We start from the raw sequence: 13,679 nt of genomic DNA on the forward strand, positions 1-13,679 counted from the left end.
CGAATAATCAGCCAATGCTTAAAAATTAAGAAGATTCAGCATTTTAAAAGGCTGTTAATTTTTCAAAAATATTAGTGTTATGAATCTATTGTATTTACTAACTTTTAATAATTTTAGCATTAACCAGGACTTTTATTTTCTAATATTTAATGCTTTAAGCAAATAATTGCTTTAAATTCAAATATTGAGAATCCTGCTTCCTTAGTCACGTTTATAAATTAGTTTGCATTGAAATCCTTCCTATATTATTTCATAATGTCCCATGAATAGAATGTGGTCTTTCTAACACATGACATTATTTTTTAAAATGGATAATATTGTTTGGGGTCCTATGGGATCATTGTCACATGAAATTTAGAGCAGATATTTTCAAATAAATCATAAATAAATATATCTTAAATTCCAAATTGTAGCAAATTTCTCTTTACATTATTTTATAGTATGCATTTTAAAATAACATTCATAATTTCCTAATGATTACATTTCATAATTAAATAAAGATGCAACCTATACCCCACCCTGTGAAGAATGCATTACTGTGCCAATAAAATGATGACTGATGTCTACAGTTTATGCATGCAAATGTTCTCAGAATCTTTTAGTACATCTTGAAGAAATCACCTTTTAACACCACCAAATGGTTTCTTGTTCTGCAATATGTGGCAGATTTCATATGGGGCTTTTGCGGATAGTCTGTGGCTTCTTGATCTGTGGTTTAAATGTTTGTTGCCTTTGCAATTAGCACTGATTGCTTAAGAGAATGGTTTGTTTTGCAAGGGCTGCTTTTAGTTTAGTGGGTTCTGTGAATAGTTAGATACAATGCTTTTATTTTGTGGCGATGGTTCAGTCTTTTTAAGGCATTTATTTCATTCTTACAAATTACATATATTGCAGAAAGGTTGCTTTGGTCCATACATGGAAAACACACACACACACACACACACTCTAAACCAATGGAATGGATTCTTGTCAAATAGTAAGAGAAAATGATGAAATTAAAAGAATAAATATGCCTTACTCATATTTATTACTTAGAGTGTCTTCTATTTGAAACAAGTTTATTACTTTGTATAGTTTTGATAACCTTAAATTCAGGAGGACAACTATCTTTTCTATTTTATGTTATGAAAAACAGCAACACCAGTAAATATAACACTATGTGAAGTGAATGTGTGCTAGGTGTCACTATGAACATTACTCCTACACAGGCATAATAAAATTTTGTTGGAAAAGAATTATTTTATTGTGATGAAAAATTAGCCAATATATATGTATATATATATATACATATATATACATATATATATATGTATATATATGTGTATATATATATATATATATATATATATATATATATATATGTGTGTGTGTGTGTGTGTGTGTGTGTGTGTGTGTGTGTGTGTGTGTGTGTTTTCATGGTCCTGGAGCTGGGCAGATTTTAGGCAGTTTTGTGTGTTTTGAAATGTCTTGCTTTGTGATTATGTTCTACTAACCAGTCCAACACTATGTAACTCCAAGATTTTTGTGCTAATAGTTTAGAAACTCCATGTCACTTTCATATTTATAGTTCTATGAATAAAAATGAAAGGATAGATCTAGACAACATGTGTTACTATTTCAATACCATTCATCAATTGAAGTGTAAATTTATCACTGATTGGCTATCCTATTTAGAGAAAATAAAAATGATACAGAAGAAGCAAGCACTAGAGAAATAAGGAGGAGGCACAAGAGAGAAGAGGAAAGAAGTAAGAAACAAAGCCTTTATAATTATACAATAATTGCTCACCATCTAAAATATGTGAGCTATCGAATCTTCTCTTTGGTCAAACAAGATATTTATCCCTCAGATTTATATTGATAGAGAATAATGACCCAGAATAACCTTCATTCATCTCCACTGGCACAAGAATTCCTATAATTCCTTGTGCCTTGCTAGCAGCTTATTAGTAGTAGTATTTTTCTAAATGGACTTCTAAATAAGTGTATGGTTCTTTTCCTCAACTGGACTATGAGATAAAGAGTTCTTATTTCTCTCATATCCATACTTCTGTCCTCTCTGCTACATCCACAGCAATGCTCCCCTCACTTAGAACTCACACTGGTATTGTTGCTTGGAAACCAATTGCCAAGTTTAAGCATAAATAGACACCTGTTGTCCCTCAATACCTAGCAATGTTTAAAATTTCTATCTATTACTGGGAAAACAAGACATATTTTAACATATATTCAAGCCTTCAAATTTTGGGTACTTCAAAGAAACCTTCATGGTTATATTTCTCAGGATATTGATGATGTACTGAAGATGGTGGAGAAGATGACTTTTACATTTAGAACCATTATCAACAATTTTATTGTCACCTCTGCTATTCATGAGATGACTTCTATGAGCCAAACTGAGGAAATAAAAATATGACTGAAGAAAAACAAACCGTAATTACAGGTACAAAGAAAAGAGACAAATATTGAAGTGAATCATGTGAACTTGAAATTGAAAGAGATGGACCTTGCTTCCTGCACAATGATTGAACCTTTCTAGAGAACCATGCAGAGTGGAGTTAGAAGGAAATGACCCTTGACTTCTAAAGAATGATGCGTATTGCTGTGACTGACAACTGAAGGATTGTGAGATGGAACTAACAATTAGGATCTCAGTTATTTTTTTATCTTTAATGGTTCATAATTATTATTATGTAAATAATAATAATTATTTCTATCTATATTTTTCCTAATCATCAGAAGTCTTCTGAAAGAGATTCATCAACCTTCTACTATGAATGTTATTAAATGCTGCTTCCTATAATTCCACACTGCATAGTCCAAAGATATCAGGAAATGCAGATCTGATGAAGCTTCCAAGCCCTCCATGAGTTTGAGTTTAATTGTTCATTAAAAATATGATATTTTTAAACTTCATTCAGTCTCTGTCTCTCTGTCTCTCTGTCTCTCTGTCTCTCTGTCTCTCTGTCTCTCTGTCTCTCTCTCTCTCTCTCTCTCTCTTTCTCTCTCTCTCTTTTTCTGTCTGTCTCTTGTGTATCTGTGTGTGTGTGTCCTATCCTGAATATCAGAGGAACACTTGCTGAGTTGTTCCTCTCTTTGAACCATAGTTTCTGGGCCTCAAATTCAGATGGTTAAGATTTTACCCACTGAGCCTCCATCTTCACACTTTAAATAATTGTGCCTTATTGTCTTAAGAATGTTTAATTTTAGCATCACCCATTCTCTAGGAGACTAGATTTATCTCCTTTTTTGTCTCTGATTTTCAAATAACCCATATAACTATCTTGAATGATGTTCTTCTGATTTCTACATCATAAGAAATTTTGTTAGCATGTTATCTCTGTCATGGTCTCATCAACATTCCTTGATCATAAGAAGTAAGAATGGCAGAAGTACATTCGTCTCTGAAATAGAGTCACAATGATAAACTGGAACACAAGTGTAGGTCGTGCTTTAGAAAGAAACCCAGTTGAACATCAACCCTTATCTTTTTAGACAAAGTAATATTGACCAATTCGTACTTGCCTATTCTGGACTTTATACTACAATTTTTCACATCTGGCTCCTGACTTCCTCAAATAAAAGTAACTTTCCCTTTTCACATTCTATAAGCTCAAGCTTGACACACTAAAAAGAATCAAATTTATAATTTATTCTTATATTCATATATTAAGCATTCACTTGTCCTAGGCTTGTATAGACAGTAAACATCCAATTAAAAATACTCATAACATTTTAGAAGATTGTAAGTTCTGTATATAAAAATGCTATCATTTCTATATCTACTCTCAGAGGTCAATGGTAAATTAGGATTCTATCTGTCTATTGTGAAATTTTCCCTGTTACCCCCTTTCACTTAGGATTCATTTAGAATGCTTGATAGGCCAGAGTCAAGAGTGTGTCATGACCACACACAAATATTCATATCCTGTGAACATTTCATGTGTTCCACAATACTTGTGCAGGCTTGATTATTAATTCCATGTGATAGGTGAATGGAAGGATGCATATAGGTTAATTGAGCTGTTTTAAGTCATTCATCCATATTAAACCCAGATAAAAATTCAGCACAGAGTGATCAAGGTTTTAGTCAAAGCATCATGCCTTCTACTCCTGTGCTTTATGCCACCACTGCTAAACTTTGGTGACGTCTTTGACAAAATGTAGAAGTAGGTACCATGCCTTTTCTTTTGACTTGTGTGATTTTTGCAAAGAATGCTGAGTTGGCATATCTACTTTTGCGGTGAGAATGTTATTATAAGAACGGGTTGGGTTACAGAAGCACACACTGTTCTTTGGAAATGATGTACCTTCACACTGCCCCAAGGGGAATAGACCCATGCAGTTTTGGCCCTTGTACTGCATTCATCAAAAGGAAACTGACTTGTGGGTGGGAAGTGAGGTCAGGCTCAGCAGAGACTTGCCACACTTTAGTAATTACTGGTTTCATGTTAATTTGGGGATTCAGTTGTGTCTAGTATTATTACAATTTCCAAGATTTCTAGCTTTCTTTTCTTTTCTTTTTTATAAATCTGGGAAAAAGTAATGTTCTTAAGGCAGTTAACCTTGTCGTAGACCAGAAACATTTACCTTAGTTCTCTTCAAATGGATAATTTATTCTTTTCATGATGCTTGTTTAATGATTTCAGCAGGAATTCTGTTTTAATCAGATAACCCAATTTTATAAACCCCAAATATATTTACTTTTTAACCATAAATTTACAAAAAAATATTTTAAATGAGAGCCTAAAATAACTTTACTGGCATTCCCATGAAACAGCTATAATGAGAAACACTCTCCTCAGGCTACTGAAGAGGAGGAGAGACTAACATTCTCTATCTCAGAAGCCCTTGGTAAGGGAGTAAAGGGAGGGCTTCAAGTAGGTTCCATCACCACTCACTGCAGCCCTTTCCTCTGCACTGCTTCATCTAGCTATCCCGACATTCTGCCTGTTACATGCCCATCGACCTGCTTCTGGCCTTTGGCAGTTTGAGGTGTAAAGCTGGGGGATATGCTGAAAGGCTGGGTGACATCCACACATCCCTGGTGTTGACTGGCTGCATGAGAGATGAGGCAGAAAGTAAGTCCTGTGCAATTTACAGAAGATGGAATGAGTTCCATATGCTCACCATAGAGGCCGCCCATGTTTGCACAGTAAGGATTTTCCCAGTGCCTATATTTAATTTCCATGCAAAGTGCAGGCTTTCCTAAAACCCTCACCACATTTACCCATGTGTCTGTGTAACTCAGAATGTTTTCCTTTGTGAATCACATGTTGAGTAAAATAGCTCTGGACCACAGGCACTATTAATTTATTTACACGAGACAAAAGATGTCTCTCTCTCTCTCTTTCTCTCTCTCTCTCTCTCTCTCTCTCTTTCTCTCTCTGTGTGTGTGTGTGTATGTGTATGTGTGTGTGTGTGTGTGTGTGTGTGTGTGTGTGTGTGTGTGTATGTGTATGTGTGTGTGATATTTATGTTTGAGCTCTGACTTTGCCACTCCCTTTCCTCTGCCCTTGGCTTCTGGGCTTTATTGTTCTCTTTTGATTTTTCTTTTCTTTCTTTTCCTTTCATTTTTTTTACTATCATTTGATTTGCTGTGCCAGTACTTGACTTTGCCATGTGTAAGTAAGCAGTAGTGTTCCAGTTTTTAGTTACCAAATTCTGAAGTCTTCCCAAAGCTAAATTGTTCAGATTGCTTTTTTTTCGCCATGTTTATAAATCGGAAAGTTAGCTGCAAATGAATAGATTGCCCAGAGTAAACCCCGATTCAATGAATTCTCACCTCAGTTCCAGCTCTAGCACTGAGATATTGATAATCACACAAGTGAGACAGGAGGAGACAGAAATGGTTGCTGGGCTCTGTCTCTCAAAAATCTTTCATGTAATCTCCTCTCTCTCCTTCCTTCACTTTCCACACACATAATTTCTTTATGTATGAAAAAAATTTAAAGGGTACTTCAACAGATGGGATAGAAAAGATGATGTTCTTTTTAAAAATATACCTTTATAAATTTTCTTAGGAAAATGCTTCATTACCACACAATAAAACACACAATAGATTTCATTTTACTTTACTTTTCACAGCTACAATGTATAAAATCAATGTTCATCTTGCCAAAAGTAATCCACAGATTCCAGGCAATTCTTGTCAAAATTACAACACAGTTCTTCACAGATCTTGAAAAAAAAAAATTCTCAGCCTCATATGGAAAAACAAAAATCCCAGGATAGCTCTAATGATCCTGAACAATAATAAAAGAACTTTGGGAGTAATCACGATCCTTGATGTCAAGCTGTACTACAGAGCAGTACTGGTAAAAACTGCATGATGTTTGTACAGAACCAGTCAAGTTGATCAATGGAATTGAATCAAAGGCCCAGAAATAAACCCACATACATATGTACATTTGATTTTTGACAAAGAAACCAAAACCATACAATGGAAAAGGGAGAATATCTTCAACTAACGGTGTGGGTTTGACTGGATGTCTGCATGTCTAAAACAGCAAATAGATCCATATTTATCAACCTGCACAAAACTCAAATCCAAATGGATCAAGATATCACTTTAAAATGAGATACATCAAGTCTAATAGAATAGAGAGTGGGGAGTGGCCTGAAACACTTCAGTACAAGAGAAAACTTCCTGAACAGAATGTCAGTGTCTCAGGCACTAAGATCAACAATTAATAAATGTGACCTCCTGAAACTGACAAGCTTCTGGAAACCCAAGGACACCATCATTAGAACAAAATGACAGCCTACAGATTAGGAAAGTTTATTAATATTTTTCCAACTTCATATGATTGTTATATTTAAAGCCAACTATTACATATTTCAATGAAATATTTTTGTTTTTTTTCAGTTTTAATAGTTTTCAAAAATCTTATTAGTCTCACTGACAAGATGTAATTTTACTTTTTGTATGCAAAGATTTTTAAAAATTATTTATATATGTGTTTGTGTGTGTGTGTGTATACACACACACATACACACACACACACACACATACACACATATATATGTGATGGTTATTTATGAACATGTATGTAAAAGTCAGAGGTCAACTTTGTAGAGTCAGTTCTCTTCTTTCCTTTTCTTTAAGTTGGTACCAGGGATCACACTCAGGTCACCAGACTTGTATGGCAAACATCTTTACCCACTGATCTAACTCTGGCCCCTGAAAATATTTATAAACTTATCATTATATTTTACCCAGTTGACATTGTGTTATGGTATGTCCCTTTGGTTTCACTCTAGATGTGCGTCCACAAACAACTTTCCCATTTTGTAACCACCTTAAAGAAATTCTGGTAACATGAGCAAGTAGAAAAGAATAAAAGATGTATAACTTGCTTCCCACCCATAATTATCACATGGGGAAAGAACTTACTGAAAGCCGTGATTCTTAAGGGAGACATGAGGTTTGTTTTTAAGCCAACATACTTACCCTGTGAGTTCATCAGCCAGTATTTGGTAAATGATTTTATGCTTGCTAGAATCAATGTGAAGTGTGTTAGCAATTCGGAACACACACGCTCTTATCATTTAATTTAAGGATGCACATACTCGATATATGAACTATAAAGAACCACACCCATTGGAAAACCCCTAAAAAATCAATAAGAAACCTTCCCTTCAGGCAAAGCAACCTTTTAGTGTTTGGCCCAGCAAAAAATATATTTTATTATTAGAAAATAAAACTATGTTTTATGGACATGACAAAATTATCTCTAAATTCTGCTTGGTTAGTGATTTTCAAAGCATTGGTATATTTTGGTGCCTATGATATCTATTTGGTCCTCATAAACATGCAGGATAATGGCACAGCATACATATACATATACATATACATATACATATACATATACATATACATATACATATACATATATATACACATACATATCAATGGTTACTGGGCTTTCAGCTACCACACCCGAGTGATTGCAAAAGACTCAGATAAGAGTTCATCTGATAGGAGCAGGGAAAGAATTGATAATTGCAAAATGCATAAAACAGCACATTAAAAATATTCAGTGTCTCTAATCAGAAAGAGATGTGTCAAAAGTTTATGTCTGTTTAAGTGAAGACTGTGAAAGCTTATATATGAAAGACTCAACATTTATATCAACAAACTCTAAGTAGTATTGGCCAATATTAAGTAGTATTAAGTAGCATCATAGATAGATAGATAGATAGATAGATAGATAGATAGATAGATAGATAGATAAATGAGAGATGAGAATAAAAGAGAAATAGAGAATTATGTTAGACAGGTAGAGAAATGGTACAAAGTCATAGAATCTTTACATATTGCAAAAGTGATTTCAGTATTTTTAAATCTGTGCACATACAGAATGTCTGAGAACAGAATTATAAATAGAAAAAGGTCTGTCTGCTTACTGCTTTTGAGGTACCCATTAATGAATGATTAAATCATTCTTGGTTTCAGGTGGGACTACCAGATAGTAGTGACTTGTCCAGCAAGCTGCTTATTTTATGGGGAGAAAACAAGAGCCAGAGGGAGGAACTAGAATTCAACAGTCCTTTTTGAAGTCATACTTTCTGTTACTAAAATGCCTCCTGTTAGGTCTCAGCTCCTAGGGTTCCTAGCATCTCTCAGTAGCATTCCTTGTTGAATACATTTGCAACACATAAAACTTTGGGGAATATTTATCAAGTTCATAATGACATTAAAATTGTTAGAGAAGAGAAAAATAGTCATTGTTTTTATAACTCAACCATTTATTTGTGTGAAAAATTGTAAGAGGCATCAATATTTTATTCTTAAATACTTCAAGAATGATTACTTTTTTAGATGCTACAAAAATGATGACAATAACTAGCAACATTTCAGAAGAGGTGAAAATAAATGAGGAAAATCATTCTAAGCTTCTGAATACATATTTGTGGGGACTTTACAGTTACCAGGGAGCAGGGATTTCAAAGGACTGGCATAGAACATAATACTGTTATGTACAACACTCTCTGAGCTATTTATTTTATATACGTGATCCCATTCTTTGGTAGTTTCTTTTATTTTTACCTTTTTCTTGGTTCTCTGTGAATTTTACAACATGTACCCTAATCCCACTCATCTCCTCATTCTCTCATACCTGTATCCTACTTTTGCTTTCACCGCCCTCCCCCCATAGAGAAAAAAACATAGTGTGGATGCTTTGTAGTATAGTATGTTATAGTGTATCTCATTGTACATCTTTTTGTCCATACTTCTTTGCTTAAAAATGTTCATTGCAATGTGTCCTTGATCTGATGCAAAGCCTCTGGCTTCTGCTACTCTAACAATATTAGAACATCACTAGAACTCCTATAGAATATCCTGTTGTGCTGTGTCATGGAGATCCTGTAGTTTTGGATCTGTAACACAGAGCACTTCATGCAATTCAGCAGTTCATGTTCCACTCTCATTCCCTTGAGCTCACCAGGAAATATCAGGGTCAGTGCTCTCCTACTGCACAGGTAAGGTACAGGGCCTGCTTTCTGTGTGTTGTAGCCAGCGAGAGATATGGCCAGTTCTTCCACTCTGATGACCTCATGGTCAGCTCTCCCACTTGCCATAGATAGCAAGAAACAAGGGATGTCAGGAGAGCATCTTTTCCTTGTCTCCACCACCACCAAGCAGACAAGAGGCAAGGCTGGATGTTCTACATCCTCATTCTTTGTGCTAGCTCACTCAAGACCCCATATATCTAGGGTCAGCTCTACTGTGATGCCCAGGTGAGGTACAGGGCTCACTTTCCCAAGTGCTGCAACAGGTGAGGATGAGGACCAGAAAGGTGTTGAGGTATCTGTGTGTGGGGGATTTGGGGGAAATATCTCTTCCTCATCCTCCACACCACTTGGGAGATGAGCGGTAAGACCAGTTCTCCCAAGCTTGCATTCTAGTGCCAGCTCACCTTCAACTTCTGCAATATACAGGGCTCTGGCCCTTGCTCTCCTGAGTACTGCAGCTGGCTAAGGGTATGGTCAGTTCTTCTGTTCTCATGCCTCTGAACCAGCTTTTTCATGATGTTCAGGCATAGGTGTTGCCATATCTGCACATCCCTCAGACATCAACATGTCCCTGACCAGCAGCCCAGGCAAGAAATTTCTGCCTGGACTTCAACGGTACAAACCCATTTTGCTGCTGTGCCATAGAATAAGACATGGCTCCTAGAGGCAGCACAATCCATGACCTTATTATGATTTCATCTACTCACATCAGGCTGTCCCTCACTGCCCTCCAGTCTCCAGGTTGTCTCTTTTCATTGGGCCTATATCCTCTCTTTCTCTTTCTTTTTTTCCTTCTTTTCAAAAATTGGATATTTTATTTATTTACATTTCAGATGTTATCTCACTTCCCCATTTCCTCCTACTACAAAACCCTCTATCTCATTCTCACTCCTCCTGCTTCTATGAGAGTATGCTCCCACCCACCCATTCCCACCTCCTCACCTTAGATTAACCCATAATGGGGCATCCAGCCTTCACTGGACCAAGGACTTACTCTCTCACCCATGTCCAACAAGGCCATCCTCTACTACATATATAGCTGGAGCCATAGGTACCTCTATGTGTGTTTCCAGGCTGGTGGGTTAGACTGTGGGAGCTCTCGTTTGTTGATATTGTCGCTGCCCAATGGTGCCAGTGGCCTCTTCAGCTCCTTCAGTCTTCTCTCTAACTCCTCAATTATGGACCTGGTGATCAGTTTAAATGGTTACTGGCAAGCATCTGCCTCTGTTTATGTCAGGCTCTGACAGAGCTTCTTAAGAGACAGGGTATCAGACTCCTGTCTGCATGCACTTCCTGGCATTCACAGTAGTGTCTGTCTTTGGTGAATGAATATGTGTTAGAAACCCAGATAGGGCAGTCTCTGGATGACCCCTCCTTCAGTCTCTGCTCCACACTTGTTTCCATATTTGCTCCCATGAGTATTTTGTTATTTCTTCTAAGAAGGACCAAAGCACCCACAGTTTGGTTTTCCTCCTTCATGAGCTTCATGTGATCTGTAAGTTGTATCTTGGGTATTGAGAGTTTTGGGGTTAATATCCACTTATCAGTGAGTGTATATCATGTGTGTTCTTTTGTGATTGGATTATTTCACTCAGGATGATATTTTCTAGTTCCATCCGTTTGCCTAAGAATTTCATGAATTCATTATTTTTAATAGCTGAATAATACTCCATTGTCTAAATGTACCACATTTTCTGTATCCTGTAGCTGGGTTCTTTCCAGCTTCTGGCTATTATAAATAAGGCTGCTATAAATATAGTGGAGCATGTGTCCTTGTTATATGTTGGAGCATCTTTGAGGTATATGGCTAGGAGTGGTATGGCTGGGTCCTCAGGTAATGCTACGTCCAATTTTCTGAGGAACCACCAGACTGATTTCCAGGGTAGTTGTACCAGCTTGCAATCCCACCAACAATGGAGTAGTGTTCCTTTTTCTCCACATCCTTGCCAGCATCTGATATCACCTGAGTTTTTGATCTTAGCCATTGTGACTGGTGTGAGGTGGAATCTCAGGGTTGTTTTGATTTGCATTTCCTTGATGACAAGTGAATGATGTTGAACACTTCTTTATGTCCTTCTTGGTCATTTGATATTCTTCAGTAGATAATTCTTTGTTTAGCTCTGTACCCCATTTCTAATATCTCATTTCTCTAATATCTCATTTCTAATACCCCATATCTAATATCTCTAATATTCTCAAGTTCTTTGTATATATTGAATATTAGCCCTCTATCAGATGTAAGATTGGTAAAGATCTTTTCTCAGTCTGTGGGTTGCTATTCTGTCCTATTGACATTGTCCTTTGTCTTATGGAAGCTTTGCCATTTTATGAGGTCCAATTTGTTGATTCTTGATCTTAGAGCATAAGCCAAAAGTTCAGAAACTTTTTCCCTGTGCCCAAGTATTTGAGGGTCTTTTCCCACTTTCTCTTCTATTAGTTTCAGTGTATCTGGTTTTATATGTAGGTCTTTGATCCACTTGGACTTGAACTTTATACAATGAGATAAGAATGAATCAATTTGCATTCTTCCACATGCTGAACTCCAGTTGATCCAGCACTATTTGTTGAAAATGCTATCATTTTAACACTGGATGGTTTTAGCTCCTTTGTCAAAGATCAAGTGATCATAGGTGTGTGGGTTCATTTCTTGGTCTTCAATTCTATTCCATTGATCTTTCTGCCCGTCTCTGTACCACAACCATACAGTTTTTATTACTATTGCTCTGTAATACAGCTTGAGGTCAGGGATGGTGATTCCCCTAGAAGTTCTTTTATTGTTGAAAATAGTTTTCATTATCTTTTTTTGTTATTCCAAATGATATGCAAATTTCCCTTTCTATCACTATGAAGAATTGAGTTGAAATTTTGATTGGAATTACATTGAATTTGTAGATTGCTTTCGCCAAGATGGCTATTTTTAATATATTAATCCTGTCAATCCATGAGCATGGGAGTTCTTTCCATCTTCTGTGATCTTCTTCAATTTCTTTCTTCAGATACTTGAAATTCTTGTCATATAAATATTTCACTTGCATGGTAAGATTCACACCAATGTATTTTATATTATTTGTGACTTTTGTGAAGGGTGTCATCTCCTTAATTTCTTTCTCAGCCTGTTTATCCTGCGAGTAGCAAAAGGCTACTGATTTAACAAAACAAACTTTACACAATATCTTTCCACAAATCCAGCCCTACAAAAGATAATAGATGAAAAACTCCAACACAAAGAGGGAAACTACAGCCTAGAAAAAAGCAAGAGAGTAATATTCTTCCAACAAATCCAAAACAAGATAGCCATTCAAATATAATTTAACCTCTAATAATAAAAATAACAGGAAGCAATAATCACTTTTCTTAATATCTCTTAACATCAATGAATATCAAAAGACATAGACTAATGGACTGGATATGTAAATAGAACCCTGAATTTTGCAGCATACAGGAAATTCACCCCAGTGACAAAGAGAGACACTATCCCAGAGTAAGAGGCTGGAAAACAATTTTACAAGCAAATCATCCCAAGAAACAAGCTGGATTAGCCATTCTAATATCAAATAAATTCAACTTTCAACCAAAAGTTATCAAAAAAGATAAGGAAGGACACTTCATTCTTGTCAAAGGAAAAATCTATCAAGATGAACTCTCAATTCTGAATATCTGTGCTCCAAATGCAATGGCATTCACATTCATAAAAGAAACTTAATTAAAGCTCAAAGCAAACACTGCTCCTCACACAATAATAGTGGAAGACTTTAACACCGTACTCTCAGTAAAGGACAGATCATGGAAACACAAACTAAATAGAAACTCACTGAAACGACCAGAAATTATGAACTAATTGGATATAATAGATATCTATAGAACATTTCATCTAAAACAAAAGATTATACCTTTTTCTAAGCACCTCATAGTACCTTCTTTTAAATTGACCATATAATTGGTCACAAAACAGACCTCAACAGATACAAAAAAAATGAAATAATCCCTTGCACCGTATCAGATCACCATGGACTAAGGCTGGTATTCAATAACAACAAAAACAATGGAAAGCCTACATACACATGGAAACTAAATAACACTCTACTCAGTGATAGCTTGGTTAAGGAAGAAATAAAGAAATTAAAGACTTTTTAGAATTTAATGAAAATGAAGGCACATCA

This window comes from Arvicanthis niloticus, chromosome 13, assembly GCF_011762505.2.
Source record: "Arvicanthis niloticus isolate mArvNil1 chromosome 13, mArvNil1.pat.X, whole genome shotgun sequence".
Classification (NCBI taxonomy): Eukaryota; Metazoa; Chordata; class Mammalia; order Rodentia; family Muridae; genus Arvicanthis; species Arvicanthis niloticus.